Source organism: Psittacula echo (genome assembly GCF_963264785.1).
Source record: "Psittacula echo genome assembly, chromosome: 4".
NCBI classification, from domain to species: domain Eukaryota; kingdom Metazoa; phylum Chordata; class Aves; order Psittaciformes; family Psittacidae; genus Psittacula; species Psittacula echo.
In genome coordinates this window covers 8,598,255-8,615,854 of record NC_137738.1, presented here as the reverse complement: position 1 = coordinate 8,615,854, position 17,600 = coordinate 8,598,255, and the positions used below count along the sequence as shown (strand labels likewise).

At 39.6% G+C, this 17,600-nt stretch overlaps 1 protein-coding gene across 25 annotated transcripts in view; it reads right to left on the bottom strand.

The window, feature by feature from the left end:
- NRXN1 (neurexin 1) overlaps window positions 1–17,600 on the bottom strand; it is a gene marked incomplete at its 5' end in the record, with an annotated part of 676,782 nt that overhangs the window by 274,551 nt on the left and 384,631 nt on the right. The gene's annotated exons all lie outside the window — the stretch shown is intronic.

Genomic DNA, 17,600 nt, shown 5'->3' with positions numbered 1-17,600 from the left:
CTCGCCGCTGCCGCCGGGAGCACGGCGCCGCTCCCCCCCTCCCCATTCCTTCCCTTTCCCGCCCCCTGCTCCGGCGGCAGAGCGTCCCCTCCTCTGGGTGTACCCGTGCTTCGAAAACCCGCTTTTACCCTAAAAAAAGAACCATTTCGGGGGTTGTCATCGGGCTAAACTTGGCCCGCCAGGTGCTTCCCCTCTGCCTCTCGGACCACCGGCTCCGAGCAGCCGCCTAACAAAGAGTTACCTTTTATTTTTTTTATTACTTTATTATTTTTCGCGGCACTAGTCGTCTGCTCACCGCAGACTGGGCTGAATAATACAAAAACCCACACACGGTTCCTAGCCTGAAATAAGGTGGGTTTGGGTCTCAGCATCCCCAACCCTATCTGCAGGGCTGTGCCCGCATTGCCCCCCGGAGCGGGGCCCTCGCCCCAAAAGCAGGGGGATGGGCTGCTCCAGCCCCCTCCACACACACACACACACACACACACACAGCCGAGGGTGGGAGATGTCACAGTTTAAAAGCGAAATCGTTTTCCCCAGTCGGCGGGTCCTATGCCCTCGTACCCCCGGAGGCGCAGCCCTGCAGTACCGCACCCCAGGTACGGTGCGGGGGGGGGGGGGGGGGGGGAGGGCGACGACTGCACGATCCCGGCCCCCCGCTCCGCTGCCCTCCCTCTTCTTCCTCTTCTCCCTCCCCCGTTTCCAGCCCGCCGTAGATCTTGTGCCATGCCTTCAGCAGCATGAGATCATGGGTGCGGGGTGCGGATGCGTGAAAGGGAGAGGGCGAGCGGTGGGTGTGAGAATGCCTTTTTTTTTCCCTTCTTTATACATTTCGCGTCAATTTAAACGAAAACAACCGCAATTCGCTGAGGCGCTTTCGAATCCCAACGCGGCCGCGAAAGAGAAGTCACAACCCTCACTCAGCTGCGTAGGCTTAGGAAAGAGGAAGGCTTTTCGCCCCGGGTCTGCTCAGCCCAACCCGGATTATCCAACCGCCTCCCCGCCTCCTCCCATCGCGCATCCCCCTGCGGGATGCATCCCCGGAGAAGGGGGACACCCCCCCTATCCCGCACCCTAGTTATGGTCCTGTGGGCTGGGCTTTCCCTGGACCACGCCGGGGAAAGGCAACTCCTGAGGATGTCACAGCAACTTCCTTCTCCAACTTGCCTCAAGAAGCCTCTCAAGGAAGTCACAAACCCCAATTTTCCAAACTATCAGCTTGCAACTGCCACGCGCTGTCACCTCTTAGAACATAAACCACAATCAATTCTCTAAGTTTCAGAGTTAAGGAAAAATGAAAGAAATCTCAAAGAAACGTCAGCCTGGATTCACCAGATCTCCTAAAATTAAAGCCCCTGATGTACATTTCCTGTTCATGCACCTCAGATGTGTTAGAAATCTTTTCCGTAAATACCACCACGTTTTCTATCAATCCAACTCAGGACACAAAGTATTTCAGTCAGTCACTGGAACTAGTTTCTCTGTAAACTGTTCACATGTTGGTGCCGTTTTAGAAACAGGCAGCAGTTAACTGACTGTTCTTAATGATTCTAGACATCCTACAGATGAGTAACTTAAAATTGTTATCACTCCTTTGAAACAGGAAGCCGGTATTGCCAACCGCGTGATGGTACAGTTGGCAACACAGTTGTTGGCATACAGTGGCAGTTGGCAAGTCCTGTCTAGACAAAGTTCTGCTCCACTGTTTTGAGTCCTCCAATAGGAGCTGTGTCCTGCTGCCTTTAGTTGGAGTATCCCCATGGGTGCTGAGGAATGCACAGCTGGCTCCCCATTCCAGGTTTCCCGCTAGCTATAACCTTGCAACTGAGGCTTTACACAGTTCCCTTCCAGCCTGGGCATAGTTTCTCCTACTTGGGTTGAAGACAGTGTGGATTGCCACCTGGTGTACTGTGTTTAGCTCTGGCAGCAACAATACAAGAAGGATGTGGAGCTGTTGGAGTGAGTCCAGAGAAGGCCACAGAGATGATCCAAGGGCTGGAGCACCTCTGCTATGGAGACAGGCTGAGAGAGCTGGGCTGGTTCAGCCTGGAGAAGAGAAGGCTCAAGGAAGACTGCGGAGCAGCTCCCAGTGCCTAAAGGGGTGGACAAGAAACCTGGAAAGAGGCTTTTGACAAGGGCATGTAGGGACTGGACAAGGGGGAATGGCTTTAAACTGACAGAGGGAAGATTTAGATTACACGTTAGAAAGAAATTCTTCACTTTGAAGGTGCTGAGGCCCTGGCACAGGGTGCCCAGAGAAGCTGTGGCTGCGCCATCCATGGCAGTGTTCAAGGCCACGTTGGACTGGGCTTGGAGCAACCCCGTCCAGTGGAAGGTGTCCCTGCTGTGGCAAGCGGTTGGAAATAGATGAGCATTGAGGTTCCTTCCAATTCAAACTATTCTATGATTCTGTGATTCAGTAGAACTTCGTGCTAGCGTTCTTCTCTGTGTTGTTGGATATGTTTGTAGCACGAGCACCTTATCTAAATTCTTGCTCCATCTGCCATCTACTGTATCAGGGAGGCCTTAGTGCTTAAATACCAAGGACAAATGAATAAAATATTTAGGTACTTCAAAAGTGCTTCATTTACTATTTTACTGAAGATAAAAAGGGTGTTTAAGTGCTTGGCATTATTATATGTGTACTATTTCTGCAGTGCACACACATCACTGCCACTAAAGTTTCGAGTTTAAATCTGTGTTTGGAGACTACTTAGAGAAGTTTTTTTCATCAGATGGATTATAATGGGTCATTTTTAGGTGTTACATTATTATGTTAAACACTACTTAGGGACTGTTAAATTCGTGGATTATTTTGCTGCTGCATAGATAGCCAAACCAAGAGTTGAAGACACAAAGGCCAATCTCCACAAAAAGCTATTTAGGCTACGCAAGTGCCTGCTTAAAATGGGAATAGGATGACTTCTGCCTATGTAGGCATCCCTTTCTGGATCTGCAATGTGCTCAACACCTGGTATGTACTAGCTCTAATTTTAATAACATTTGACATTTTCCTGGCTGTGCACTCTGAACCACAGTGACAAACAGGAGAGGACTATCTGAGTTTCAGAGAGGGGAAAGGTGATCTAATTCCATGCACGGGTGAGAAATGGGAAGAAGTAATCTGCAGAAAATATCATAAAAAGGCTTAAAGTGGAAAGAATACCAGGAAGCTAAAAAGGAAGGTGAAGAAGCAAGTGTGTATGAAAGCAAGTGAAAGGCAGATGGGGACAAGGCGGCAAAAGAAGGAAATTCCAGGAAACAAAATCTTCTCTTGCTCAGTTTTTATGATAACAGCAAGTGCTTCTTTTCAATTTGAAGCAAATGTTGGTAGTCAGATACTTCTAGTCTTTTAATGTTTTATTTTAAAGGAGGTTGTAGAGATGTGGGTGCCTGTCTCTTCTCCCAGGTACCAAGCAATAGAGCAAGAAGAGATGGCCGCAAGCTGTACCAGGGGAGGTTTAGACTGGATATTAAGAACAATTTATTCACCAAAAGGATTGTCAGGCATTGGTATAGGCTGTCCAGGGGAAGTGTTGGAATCACTATCCTTAGAGGTATTTAAAAGACACTTAGATGTGGCACTTAGGGACACATCTAGTGGTGGACTTGGCAGTGCTAGCTTAACAGATGAACCTGGTGATCTTAAAGGTATTTTCCAACCTCAAGAATTCTATGATTCCATGATTCTATTTAAAAAGCTTAATTGGGTGTCTTAGTACCCAGAGTTAAGCTTTGTAATGAAAACTAAAAGTTAAAAGCATCTGTAAGCAAACATGGGACATCTAGTCTAAGTTATGTTTTGCCTGAAAAGGTTGGACCAGATGATCCTTGAGGTCCCTTCCAACCTGGATTTCTAGGATTCCTAAAACAAATGGCAAGCAGCATTTCTTATTTAAACGGCTTAATTTTTTTATCCCCTGCTGACATGTGAGTATGAATCTCTGTTAGCTGAGGAACTAGCTGAAGTTGAAATAATCTGTTTTGAATCCCCAAAGACACCAAATCATGTATTTCCCAACACAATCAACACTGTGGCATCAGTATGTGAAAGTTCACTTGAAGGAAGAAGTGGTACAAAAGAGAGCAATAAACAAGAATTTGTGGAAAGAAATAACTATCCCACTGCAGGCATAGCAAATAAAGTGTGAAAATAAAATACAGAGTTCACAGGGTAGTTTTTGTTACTTTGGAAGCTTAGCTCAGTGAAGTTAATGTTTTTTTAACACCATTTAACACCCTGTGCAGGTTACATTGGTTGTAAATGTGACTTTTAATCAAGTTGTTTCCACCAAGTGAACTCTGTCAATACAAGCAAGTTCCTAAGTTTACGAGCAAGAATATCCTGAGTCGTAAAAACACAGCTTTCCCTGGCTTCTTCTATTGCCATTGTCCTATAACACCAAATGCCCCTAAAGAAGATTTATACAAACAGAAAAAGCACTTCCACAAGTATAATTTACATTATTTCCTTGGATAAAATCAGATACTTCTTGCTGGGACAACCATCTCTCTCTGCACCCTGATTCTTGCCAATACAGCTGTACTAGCTAAGATGAACAACTTTGGTGACATCAGCAACCCTCAAGTGCAGACCATGCCTCAGGCTTGGAGAAGCTGTCAGTTAAATTCAGCGCTTCTTTAGGTTAAGTTCTGCCTTACGCAACCAGGCTTCTCTGGCCACCTCTGTTCTCCAAAGATGACATCCTGCAATTAGTGTTGCAACAGCCACTCTTAAACTCCTGAAGCTCAAGTGTTATTCAGCAAACACAGATAGAAGAAAAATGCAGACTTTAACACACTTTCTGTGTTTTTCTATTAGTTCTTCTCTGTTACTGGGTATGGAATCTCACTTCATTTGAAAACTTGTTGACATTTTGTGGTTACAGCTAAGCAGGCCAGAATTTATGTTTCTCCATCCTACAAACAGTGGTTTGGAGAAGAAAACATTCAACCTAATGTTTCAGTTACCACTATAAACTCCGATGAATTTATGGACCTGTATGCAGGATGTCCCAATCCTAGAAGTGTCTGATTTTCAGACATTTCAATGTCTGGTAACACTGGAGGTGTTAATTTTCCTCTTTAAAACAGATGAGAATGTTTCTTTCAGAAGCCAATGAATTACAATATACTCAACCAAGGCCTGTTATCCATGTATAACTGTGGCCAGTTTGTGTCCTCACCCTATATAACTTACAGCAGAAACCCTTTACTTTAGAAAGAAAGCCAGTGGCTGTGAACTACTCAGAAAATTGAAAGGTAAAAAATACAATTCTAGCAGAGACAGATGGAGTTTTTGTGCAGTCAAAAAATACATAGAAATTCAAATTTTTGGTGATCATGGAAAAAAAAGAAAAAGAAGTTTACAATGGAAATAATTAGGCTGCTTTCTCTGCATATTTTCTCTGCATACCTATTCTCTCTATAGGTATAGTTCAAAATAAAACCTCGTACAGTTGCTAAATCTTTCCATCCATACATCTGTCCATTCAAATTGCCTTAAATTTTCATAATAACTGTTTCTTGATTCTGCATATACAAAGACAGAAACAATCTCTTCCTCTCTATCCCTTGCTGTCAAAAGCAAGCTGATATTTATTTTTTCATTTCACTGAAAACCAGCACATAAGGCAGATCCCTTCAATTTAGCATAGAAGGAGTTGGTAGGAAAATATTTTCCAACAGGGAATTCTGACTCTGAAAGGAAGCTCCCTCTTAGTCTGAAATGGCCCTGGTTGGTCCATCACTCTTCAGGGCACCTTGCCAAGTCCATCTACCATTAGTTACATTAGCCCTGGTTTGACCTGCCTTGAGGAGGATGGATTGTACTCCACTGGGGGCTGTCTTCTGCTGGCTACCACTGCTGCAGTATCATTTTATTTCATATTTTCCTTTTTTTGTTGTTGCTTATTTTTGATCTAACTTTGCACAGAAGGTGCTAACGCTGCTGGGTAGGTTCCCCCTTTCATTCCAATATAAAGCCATGGGAATTAAGGCCAAATCCACACGTATATATACGTGGAGGCATTTAAGAGATTTGTAGTCCCGTATCAAGCAGGGCATGCTGTGCCCATGTTCTCTCTAGACTACTGCATGAACAGTTAATTCTACAGGCAATTAGACTGCTGCAGAACCTGCAAAAGTCTGATTCCTACCAGTGCTGCTGCAGAAACTGGCACTGCGTTGCCGCAGAGAAGGCAGATCCCTGACTAGAGCTTCAATGATACTAATTTCAACTCCTCAGCAAATACTCCAGCAAGGTACAAAAAAAAAAAAAAAGAACCACACAAATAGGTTGCAAATTAGTCGTCAAGAAGTTTGATCAGTGATGGATGCCAATAACAGAACCCAGTGTTGTGCTCCTTTGTATCCAGTACAAGCATATGAAATACGTGCAAAGCGTATTTGTTGATAAAGGCCTCCAAAAATAGGAAAAGTCTATGTATGGTGTTGTTTGCAGCTCTTGTTCTTGTTTACCATACATAATACCTGAGATATTAAATGTCATGTCAAGGCCAAGCTCACACTAGACTCAAAGTGCAATGGCCCTAAAATGGGGAAATTGAGTTTAAAGACCTTGCAAGGCAAAACTGATTTTCTTTTTTTTTTTTTTGGTGGTGGTAAGCCCTCTGATAGCCCCGAGAGCCCTAAATGGTATTTGTAGAGTGCTTAAAGTAAGTAATGGTCAGGAGTGCATTTTTTAGCAGGTTCTCCTGACAGGATTTCTAAGATGCCACTCATTATGATTCATGATCATCACCTCACTGCCTTCCTGGCCTTAGTGGAGAAGAGGATGGACAGTGGAGCTCCACCTCCTGCCTTCCCTGAGCACACTGGTCCTGCGACATTATTGAAGAAGGCAAAGAAAGGGGTAAGGTCCAGCCTGCTACCATTCTGTCCACTCTCCGAGTTCAACACAGTGCTTTTAGACTCCAGACAGCAGTAGTGTTAAAAGTCAGCTGTAGAAATAACTGAATTTAAAAAGCAAGAGTTGTAAGAAGACAGCATTAACTTTTGGCATTCATAACTGTAAAATGTCCAAATACTTACTTAGCTTTAAACTTCTTCCTTTCCCCTTCTTCTTTATTCCCCAGAAAAAGTGTCACCATTGTGCAGAAGCTGTATCTGTTTGTAGTGCCAAGCACACTCTGTATAGCTGAGTTATGAGCCTCTGAACATACAGATTTAAAATGGAAACGCTGACATAATCTTAAATGTTGTGGCACAAATACTGCCACTACAATAATCCTTGTAATCTAATACATTAGCCCTAGGGGGATGGAGGCTCAATTGCTGATCTTAAGACAGCCTTTCTGAGGCTCAATTCAAATTGCATAATTATTCTCCATCCGTCAAGTTCTTTAAAATACATTACAAACGCAGCATTGTACATTCCAAAATATTTGTTCTTCAGAGATTGATTTGGCTTTTTTTTTTTTTTCCCCCTACTTTAAAGAGATCTACGACCTCGGAGGCATGTGAAAAAATCATTAATCAAGTTTATACTGTGTAACACACTTTTGTGTGTGAAAGACTTACTTTTTTCCCAGATTTCCTCAGTTATGTTGCCAAGGTGATTCCCCCAGAGAGCCATGAGTTTATCTTGACAGGTGTTTGTGAGATCTGCAGCGTCTCAGTGGAATTGCTACTGGTTGCTTTGAGGTACAGTAGAAGACATTAAGTCTGCAAACTAATGAACTTACCTTATTACGTTCTAAATAAAATAAACCACAGGGTAAGTTGGATTAAGCTACTAATGCCTTTCTAATGAACCTTTTATTGGGCATATGGTGTGGTCTTGCCATCTTCCTCATACAGCTAGCACAATCAAAAACTCCACATCAAACCTACATGTATTTCTCCTGTTACATCCTAGTATCAAAAACTCAGTCACAATGATTTTCATATTGCTATTTTGCTAGCATAACCTTTGATTTTGATTTGCAAGGCTCAATGGATTAAAAAAAAAATCCACAACATAAAAAGCAGTCACATTGAAAAAAGAAACAGGAGTCACCACTGATAGGAGAAGAGAAAAATACAACTTCTACTGTGGATGCTAAGGGAAAAATATAAACTACTGCTGGTAACTTATAATTACTTCAAAATGCATCTGTGACCTGTCCTGACAATGTCAGGGAATCATTAACTAAATATTGTAACTTCTGAAGTTAAATAATCATTCCTTAGTCACAGTCCATTAGTGTTTTCCAGCCCTGAGCTGTAACACACTGTATTTCTGTAATGCATATTAGAAGCAATAAAACAATAGGTGCTTTTAACAAAAATGAATGAGTTTTAACCAAGGTGAGACAAGATACCACCATTTTCAGTCAGCTATGCCTTTTGCTTCTAATTGTCATTTTCTTTTCTCTTTGCATGTGTACAAGACCAGAATCTAAGAAAAAACACTCCTTAGCAACATTCCTCTTCTGGGAACACGCTGCCGAATTTAGGTATAAACCCATAACAGCACCTCAAAGAACAGCAATATCTCATACTCTTCAGCTTTGATATGCTATTTCAAAATCCTTAATTTCCCTTTTTCAGTTTCCCACCTAAAGTTTTGCTTTGCTTTCCTATCTGCAAATGCCCATTTGAGACAAAGAGATCTTTTCATAGCCAGGCTCTCCCCACCCTTTATTTATTTCAACAACAAATTAGCAGCCAAGTTTTTGTAGAGGATAAGAAAATAGATACAGTGAAAACAAGACTGAGAACACAGTTTCTTTCCTTCAGCACCAGCAGCCAGAAACAGTATGAAAGCAATGGATCATGAAGAAAAGCAATTTCCTACTTCAGGGATTAAGCAATGCCCTCTTTTGTAATGTTAAATGAAAGTTCTAGTTTGTTTTTTTTTTTTTTAAGTCATACTGATTTTTTCCCCCAATTTAAATAAATACTCACTAGAGAAGCTCCAGAAGTCCCAAACACATCACCTCCTACTCAATAACACAGATAAAACCCTTTATGTTGTACTTCTTTGAGCAGGCCTATTGATAGGGCAAGGAAAATAAAGCTCCTACAGAAGCCAAAGATAATTAACAAAGGGAAGTGTCTGGTGATACATGGGTTCTGTTCTTCTCCTAAGGGCAAATATAGGGGATTCTAATACAGACTTTTGTTGAAGCATTCAAATGAAGACATCTACCTACATTTTGCTGTCACTGTGCACATCTCTCATTCAGCAATACTGTAAAATTAACCACTTCTGCAATGATACATGGCTAGGCTATCAGGTGATGTGCCATACCCTCATCTAAAACATTATCCTACACTGACTTCCCTTTGGTAGTATGGAAAAGATGGAAGTTCTACAGCTGCCTCTGCCACAGCTTTTCAAGTGCAACCTGGGACAAATCACTACAAACCATTAGTCCCTTAATAGCTAATTGACAAGCTAGGTCAATGTTATCAGTCACAAGGATAAAGATGATTTGCATGAGGAAGGCTTGGTAGCATTACACCCTTCACACAGAAGGTTTCAGAGGCTTTCATTTTCAAGCACTATTAAACAGTGCATTGCAGGATTAAGTCTTCTACACCTACAAGTCTGTATCCATAAAGCTCTAATAAGAACATTGTTAAATACTGTGTTTAAACACATACATATATATTTTAAACACAATACTGTGTTTAAAGCACTCTGAGAGCACTTAATGGTAAATGCCAATATTCAAAATAATTACAGCTGCATGGGCCTTCCCTAGTTTTATACACTGAAAAATGAGAATCCTGTAAATCTCTCATTGATGGGACAACTTGTATGGGAAAGCATTATCACTGTAAAGACAGTTTGATAGAAAAAGCTCGTTCTCCTTAGCATATGTGCAAATAATAGCTACAACTACCAAGAGACTGGAAACAGAAAATAATTTATACCCGCATTTTGGTTTTTAAGGAATTAAATTGAAGTTATTCCAAGCTAAGACGAGGCATCTGCTATATAATTAAAATTAAGAGTCACAACCAACTTATTTTTTAACAAACAGGTTGTAACAGGAAACAAAATGCAAGAGTTCTCAGCTGCAACTTGATGGTTCTATCAAAACCTGCCTAATTTTACCTATTTATTTCAGTGCATGATAAAAGATGTACTCAGAAGAAAAATACACGATGCATACACATATTTAAGGGCTTAGAAAGCTAGAGGCTTTCTTTTAACACCCTTGGATTTGTTTCTAACAAGTAAAATGAGAAGAATGAGGCCCTAAAAAGGATGGCGGTCTGAAGCTGCTCTTTCAATCTTTGCACGTGCTAAAACCCTCATAAATTCCAACACAAAATATGGGTGCACTGCTGGCCAGCTGTGGTTACACAGTTCACCATTACTGCCCAGAAAAGATAAGGGTTTTCCTGAGGAAGTTTTCAAAACCCACCATATTGAACTACACTAGCCTGTAAGAGCTCTTTCACATTTAACAGGATGTCAGTTCCTGGAGCTGTTTTCCCTTTGATGCACACAAAGTACTGCCAGTAATGTTAATCAGAATTATGCCACGCACTGGAGGAAGACAATCACATAAATGAATTATCACAGTTTCTGCATAGCCCTGCCTCCTGCAGAACTGTTGTGTTGTTAGCAGAGCTGAGACTGTACATGCTACTGATTTGTGGCTGCTTTGTTTAAAAAAAGCTTAGTACTAGTGTAGTCTTTCTCATCCAGATATATCAAAGTGCTTTATAAAGCAGTGACAGCAGTGGAGCTGAGAAAAAACTTACAGTGAAACTTTTCTTCTTTCCATTTGGGAACATGAAAAGCTCTTGGATTATTTATAGTGAAATATAAAGGAAACATAATGAAAATTTAAAGAATCACATTTTTAAAAGTGATTTCATTTTGAAAATGATGTTCCTTTTCGTAATTTTTTTTTTTAGTCTCGGTTTAAAAAAAAAGAAATGCCTTTTCTTTGTCACTGTTTTTTAGTTGGGACTGAACAAGTGTTTTCTCAAATACTTCCTTTTCAGAACTGCCTTTAACCTAAAATTAGTTAATTCTTACAGCCGGAATCAGTGCACTTTACTCAATAAAACTCTTCTAAGTAATGCCCTGGAAGCCTTCACCTTGTTTTCATTTAATTCCTGTTCAAGGAACACAAAAGTACTAAAGGAAGATTAAATATTATTATATAAATTCACAGTACTTGATACTATGAACCTCTGTTTCCATTTACTTTGCTTCTGTAAGCCAGCTTTAATGAAAACATAATTGTTCTAACCTAAATATTAGTCATTGCTGCCAGACTTAAAATATTAGTGATGAAGATCGGTGAGAGATGCAGGCACACCACCTGCATTAGGTCAAGTCGTAAGTCACATAACACAAAACCTGCAGCCAGGATCCCTGTTTCTTACTTTCCCACTGTAGCAGAAGGCAGTATTTGCACTTGTATGGGACAATGAGCAGCCCTCCTATTTCTAAGAGGAAACTTCTACACCAGAATTACAATCACAAAAAAGGTTTATGAATTACAGCATAGGCTCGTTTAGCCACATACCTTCCAGTTGTATGTTTTCAGCCAACATCCCATTGACCTGAATGGAATTTATACAAGCTAAAAGACCTGGAATGCTACCTTAGTGGTAACACATTCCAACAAATCTGTATGAACTAGAAATTAGTAGAAACCATTTTTAATTCTCACCTACTTTACACAACTGATCAAGTTATCATTAATGCAAAAAGAGATTTAGAGCAATGGTTATGCCATTAAATTAAATATCCTTTAGATACAGAACCACAGAATCATAGACAGATATACAGTATATCCCATAAGTGCATTTGTTTCTTATGGAATTCCTCTAGAACACTGGATCTATATACAATATAATACAATTATATTTAATTGCCAAAGAGATAATGAACTGTAAAGGTGGAAACAGCTTACAACCTTAAAGACTTCTAAAGTAACTTCCCTAGACAAGATGGGCTTCAATTATACAACTCAGCATATGAAAAAGTTTTTTAGTCTAGAAAATGTACCATTGTTTGCACTTCTTTAATTTTTTTTCATCAAAGGAGATTTATAAGGTGTAAGCAATACAGTAAAGGCTTTCTTCCACTAAAGCAGTTCAGAAATAAGCAGATTCACAAGATTAATTTTCAAAAAGGGAAATTCTAATTATGCATTTGAAGAAGTTTGCTTTTTCCTTTCCCGTAGTGCTACAGGAAAATGCTGGTTGTAAATATGACTAGCAGCAGCGAATCCCTGCGTCACTGCTCAGTACAGACCCAGGTGGTAAGCACCACTTCACGCTTTGTTAATTCATTTAGAATCTCTGATTTAATATCTTCATATGAAAAGGACAACTTGCTGTACCACTGAGGGTTTTGGTCACAGTGATGAGATCAGCAGATATTTCATCAATGTTTAGCCATAGCATAAACCTCATTAGGATATTTTCAGACCTAGGTGACTTAAAACACAAGGACTGAGAAAACCCAGAGCATGAACACAAACCTGGCCATAAGTCCGCAATGCATGATTTCTCTCCTGATAAGAGAGGGTACTACGTTTCCAGTGGTTAGTGAATGGAATGAATTAAGCACTCTGAAATAAGTAAACATTGATCACTGATATCTTCTTGTGGTAAACAGTAAATGTATTTTTCCTCAAGACAAAGACTTTTTTCCACATCTTTTTAGCTGATCAATCTTCAATAAATATAGATCATATTTATCTAATAGATAGGTGGAAGGGTAAAATGATCAATACTTCTCCTTAAGCTGCCTAGTTCTAGTGTGAGCCTGATGCCTGAACGTGGCTCAGGGTGACACCATGAGTCGACATCTGTTCACAGCATATTGGAGTGTACAAACACAAGTATAGCCTGCAAAAGTATGAAGTAATGCTTCCTTTCAGCTCAGTACTAATAAAGCCTCAGCAGGAATACCAGGTACAAATTTGGACATTACACTCTCAGAAGACATGAGCCAACTGAGAGAAATATGAGGAGAGCAACACAACCAGAGCCTAGAGAACATGAGCTGCACTAAAGCTTGAAAGAATTAGGCTACAGAGGAGACAACTGAAATGGAACATGATAATAGCCTTCAAATACATGAAAGGCTGTTTCAAAAGAATAAGGAAATAACCTGTTCTCAATAACAATGATAGATAGGACAAAAAGAAGTGTGCTAAATTGCAGCAATTAAGATTCAGAGTAGATATTATGAAAACCTTCTCAACAGTAAGGATAGGGAAATGCTGTGAAAGATCACCAGGAAGATGGTGGAGTCTCTACTGTTAAGAATTATTTCAGGACAGTGTAGACATGAGTCTTTCTAGAACTACTCAAATGTAAGTGATTATCTTTTCAGGAGTGGGATGATGTCCTTCAGTCCCTTTTATTTTTATATTTCTATGAAGAGGATTCCTGCATGCAATCATTTGTGCTGGAAATTGTTAAACTGCAGGGATGAAAATATTCTCCTCTAGGCTTCCCCTTGCCCGGAGCTGGTGCTGAAATAAGTAGGAGTAAACTTCTTATCCAAAACCTTTTTTGCCCCATTTGTGATGTTACTAGAAATGCCAAGTCTATTTGCCTGTTTGAAGCATTTCTTAGAAAACAAAGATGAGAATAAGCCACCTTACCTAGGCCAATAGCAAACAAATAAATAAGAAAGCAAATATCACTTCACCTTAAATTCTTCTTCTAGATCACAAAATAAAACAACCCCAAATGAATTAAAGAAAGAAGAAAATCCATCAAGCACAAAGATTTTAGATGAGTAGAAAAGAACTTGCATCATTCACTTTTGGATTTAGAAGAACAGCCTGTGACACATTAACTTCTAGCTGACGCACACACATACATCTATTTGTATGTGTGTGTGTGTGTATTTGCCAGCTTTTAACACTGACAAAAATTGTCCTGATTAGACCTTATTTCCTAAGGCTGGACCACATTATTTACCTGCAACATGTATGGGATCCAAACATTGCCAAGGACTCAGTGTGCTCAACAATATATTCATTAAATTGTCCATTCTCATGGGATTTAACCTTCAACCTTTCTATTTAAGAAAACTGCCAGTTTCAGATCTTCTTAATTCTCTATTGAATCATAGTATTTTATTGAACAATACTCTCAACATCATGCTCTAAATGATTATTTTCTCTATAGTTTACCCCTGATAGTTCAGATAGTTGGATACCGTGGTGTCCTAATTTGAATACGTACTAAATGAAGAAACACCCAGTGAACAGATTTGGACAACTGTGCATGAAACTTTCAAAAGTGAACTGAAACATGACTGAAAGGAACTTAGCTTTAATATTTCATATTAAAGCTTGAGTAAAATTTACTTGCAAGAGCTGTGAGGGAGAAAACTGCAGTCTCAACACAGGAGAAGGTGTAACGATCTATTGTTACTGAGGATAGGAAGGAGCAGAAATTTCCTGTTCCTTCCTCAAGTTACTTCTCTGTAAATCTCCATCTGTTACACCCCTGACAAGTCTCCTAACATTTGTAATTTCTCCTTTCTTTCCCTGGTAACTTACACTGATGTGAAGAGTGTGAGACCACATCCAGAGCAAGTTCCTGCTGCTTAACACCCTCTTTGGAGAAGATTGCCTTTCTGCTAGCATGGGAAGTATCTTGAGATTCGTCCCCCATTTATTAAATTCATTAGAGATCATCATGACTATTGAATTTCTTTGCAGCAGGACACTCTCTTGCCAGTAATTCCCTGCCCACTGTTCTTCAAAGAAACTGTTTCCTTTGACCCACATTGTAACTGAATCCCCACAACGTAAAAATAAATCTGTTGCAGCTCCCTCATCCACTGCTTTTCCATTCAAAAAGAATAACCTCAAAATACAGTTCTCAAGCATGAGAGTCTTTTCTGACACCTTTCGCATTATCTTCCTGCTTCATAGTACTTTTCTACAATTTTCTAAACACAGATTTTAAACCAATTAATCTCAGTTTATGGTTCTATTCCAGGTTCTTCAGCAGGGTAGTACATCGAGAAAATATAAAGCATCTAAATAATACAAGAATTATTATGAAAAAAGTGAAGACAGTTGGATAATAATAAACCTCATTATTATCTAATCAAATTCACAGCCACAATGCCATACCCATCATATTCAAAAATCACATCACTAGAGCAATGTGCAAACCCGATCCAACAGGATGCCATCACAAGGTCTAGGAAATACTAGAGGGGTATTGAAAGGATGTGTAGAAAGTAGAACCAGAGAATAAAAGCAGTAGAGGATCCAGAAACAGAAATCCATAATATAATGCAAAATAAAAGCTAGAAACATTTTACTTACCAGACTGCAATTCTACCAATGGACTCAAGTGACTGCAGAATACATGATAGCAAATCTGGTAGCTCACAATTATTTATTCTCTTAATATACTTATGACATAGATGTTTAAATATGGTGCTGGTTTTCTTTAAATGTGAAGCCTTCCCCACTGTATTTCAGGAAAGCTCCAGGACTGAAATGGAATACATTTCAAATGGAGAGATCAAAGTTATCTTGTTCCAGCCAAGAGCACACAAAGTTAAAGACATTACTTTATTCTAGATGTTTTCCGACCCTGGTTCCTTACACATGGAAGGTTGATTTTTTGCCAAGATGTATGAAAAAGTTTACAGTTTCATTGATTCATAACTGTCCAATTATGTATAATCTTTGCTCCTGAACAAGAACAATTTTTATGTCATTATTTTCCTTCTGGTTTCCGGCCAGTCAAGCATCCCTTGTTTCAACAGAATATCATTATGGGTTGCTTTTCTCTCCAAATACAGTTTCCAGAAGATCACATTTTAAATAATAATGAAAAAAAAAAAAAAAAAGACCACACAAAACCTAACAAACCCTCCAAAATAACAACACATGCTTATCCTCCCATCAAAAAAAGGCTTCTCTGCCTTCCTGAGAATTCATCTAGCCTGCATGGTATAAACACTGGCTGCTGGGCAGATCACAATGGCTATAAAGCAAAGCATGGGGAAATGAACCGAGAAGGACAAAGAGTGTGAGTTGTGGGTGTGTGTTTATGTACTCACTTGCCTGCTTGTGAAAGAGATAAAAACAAAAAGCCTCTAATTTGGGGTTCTCTATCATCTGCAACATTTCAGAGGTTCTCAGCAGTCCCCAAGCCGCTGCTCATATGCTTTCCTGATTAAGGCAATAAATATTGAAGGAATTTCATATGCATTAGTAGTTTACTAAATAAAAAAAAAAAAAAAACACAACAAAAAAACAACCCAGCCATTTTTAAAAAGACTTCTAAGCTAAATAATAACAGAAGACTTAGGATCATCTCCTTTACTAAATCCATACTTTACTGCAGCTTTCTGAAACACCTATAATACTTTGTAAACATCCAGAGCTACTACTGTATGATTAACACAATGAAGTTGTACTTTCAGAACAGTCCATGAGCAATGTCTTTTTCTTTTTTCATGTTAGAATGCTTTACAGGTAATAATGTCGGGAGCAGATTTGAACTGTTGACAGGACTTGCAATTGCATCAATCTGTTTCTCCTCTTCACTCTCTGTTTTTAAGGTTTCCTAAGCTTTGATTTCAGGAACTTCTCAGTCATTTACAATGTGAAGTAGTATAAATTACACAATTATTCCATCTACTGATACAATTCCATAATCCTCCATGGAGAATGACATGTATACTTCTGTAACGTATGGTCCCTAAATTATATCTTTATGCTCTTCAGTGACATAATATTTCCTTGGATTTTAAGTGGGTTTAAGTATTTCCTATTGCTATGCTGCTTTTTGCCTGCAAACCCCAATTAATAAACTTTACTTATCCTAAAAGTGAAAATATTATCCCCATTTTCAGCTAGGTGGAAATGCAGTCTAAATTAAATGAGGGTAATAGGAAGTTAGTATTTCCAGATCACAAGATTAAGAAAAGGAGCTCAAGTCACAGCTACAGTAAGAATTTTAGTAATTAAGACTAAAATACACATAAGACAGATGCTCAACTGATGTAAGTCAACATACATACACTGGTTTCAACACAGCAGTAAGTTTATAATTGAGGAGCCGCTGGTTGTTAACAAAGTGCAAGCATAAAGCCCATTTTGGTAAGTATTAAGTATGCATGTTAATACAAGAAACAGAATCTCTGCATTCTACTCAAAACAGACAAGCTGTCTTTCTGCAGAAAGGCAAATGCAGAAAAAAAATAAGAGAAATGCTCACCTTAATCTAGTTTTATCTAATCCTAATACCATGCAAATAACATCCCAAAGAGAAAGGTTCTTCTGGCTTTCAGGACTAACACAATGTCACTTGAATTGAAGGGCAGACAGTCATGCCATGACAAAATACCCACCTACTTGTAAAACAAGATAAACTGAGCTGTACTTCAACAGGCTGGAAGCAGCATGACCAGGCTGTCCTTCAGCAACAATCTTTCCAAGTTTCTCTTCCTCCAAGTATGGAAACACATACAAGGGCACTCAGGAAGCAGTCTGAAGGGCTTGGTGGTTCCACTGGGGTCTATGGACTCAACTTCCCCGGTCACAGTAAGCAAGGCACAGGCAGTACGGGTGCACCCCAAAGATTAAAGATGTCATCCTAAGAGAGAGATGATCTGATCCACA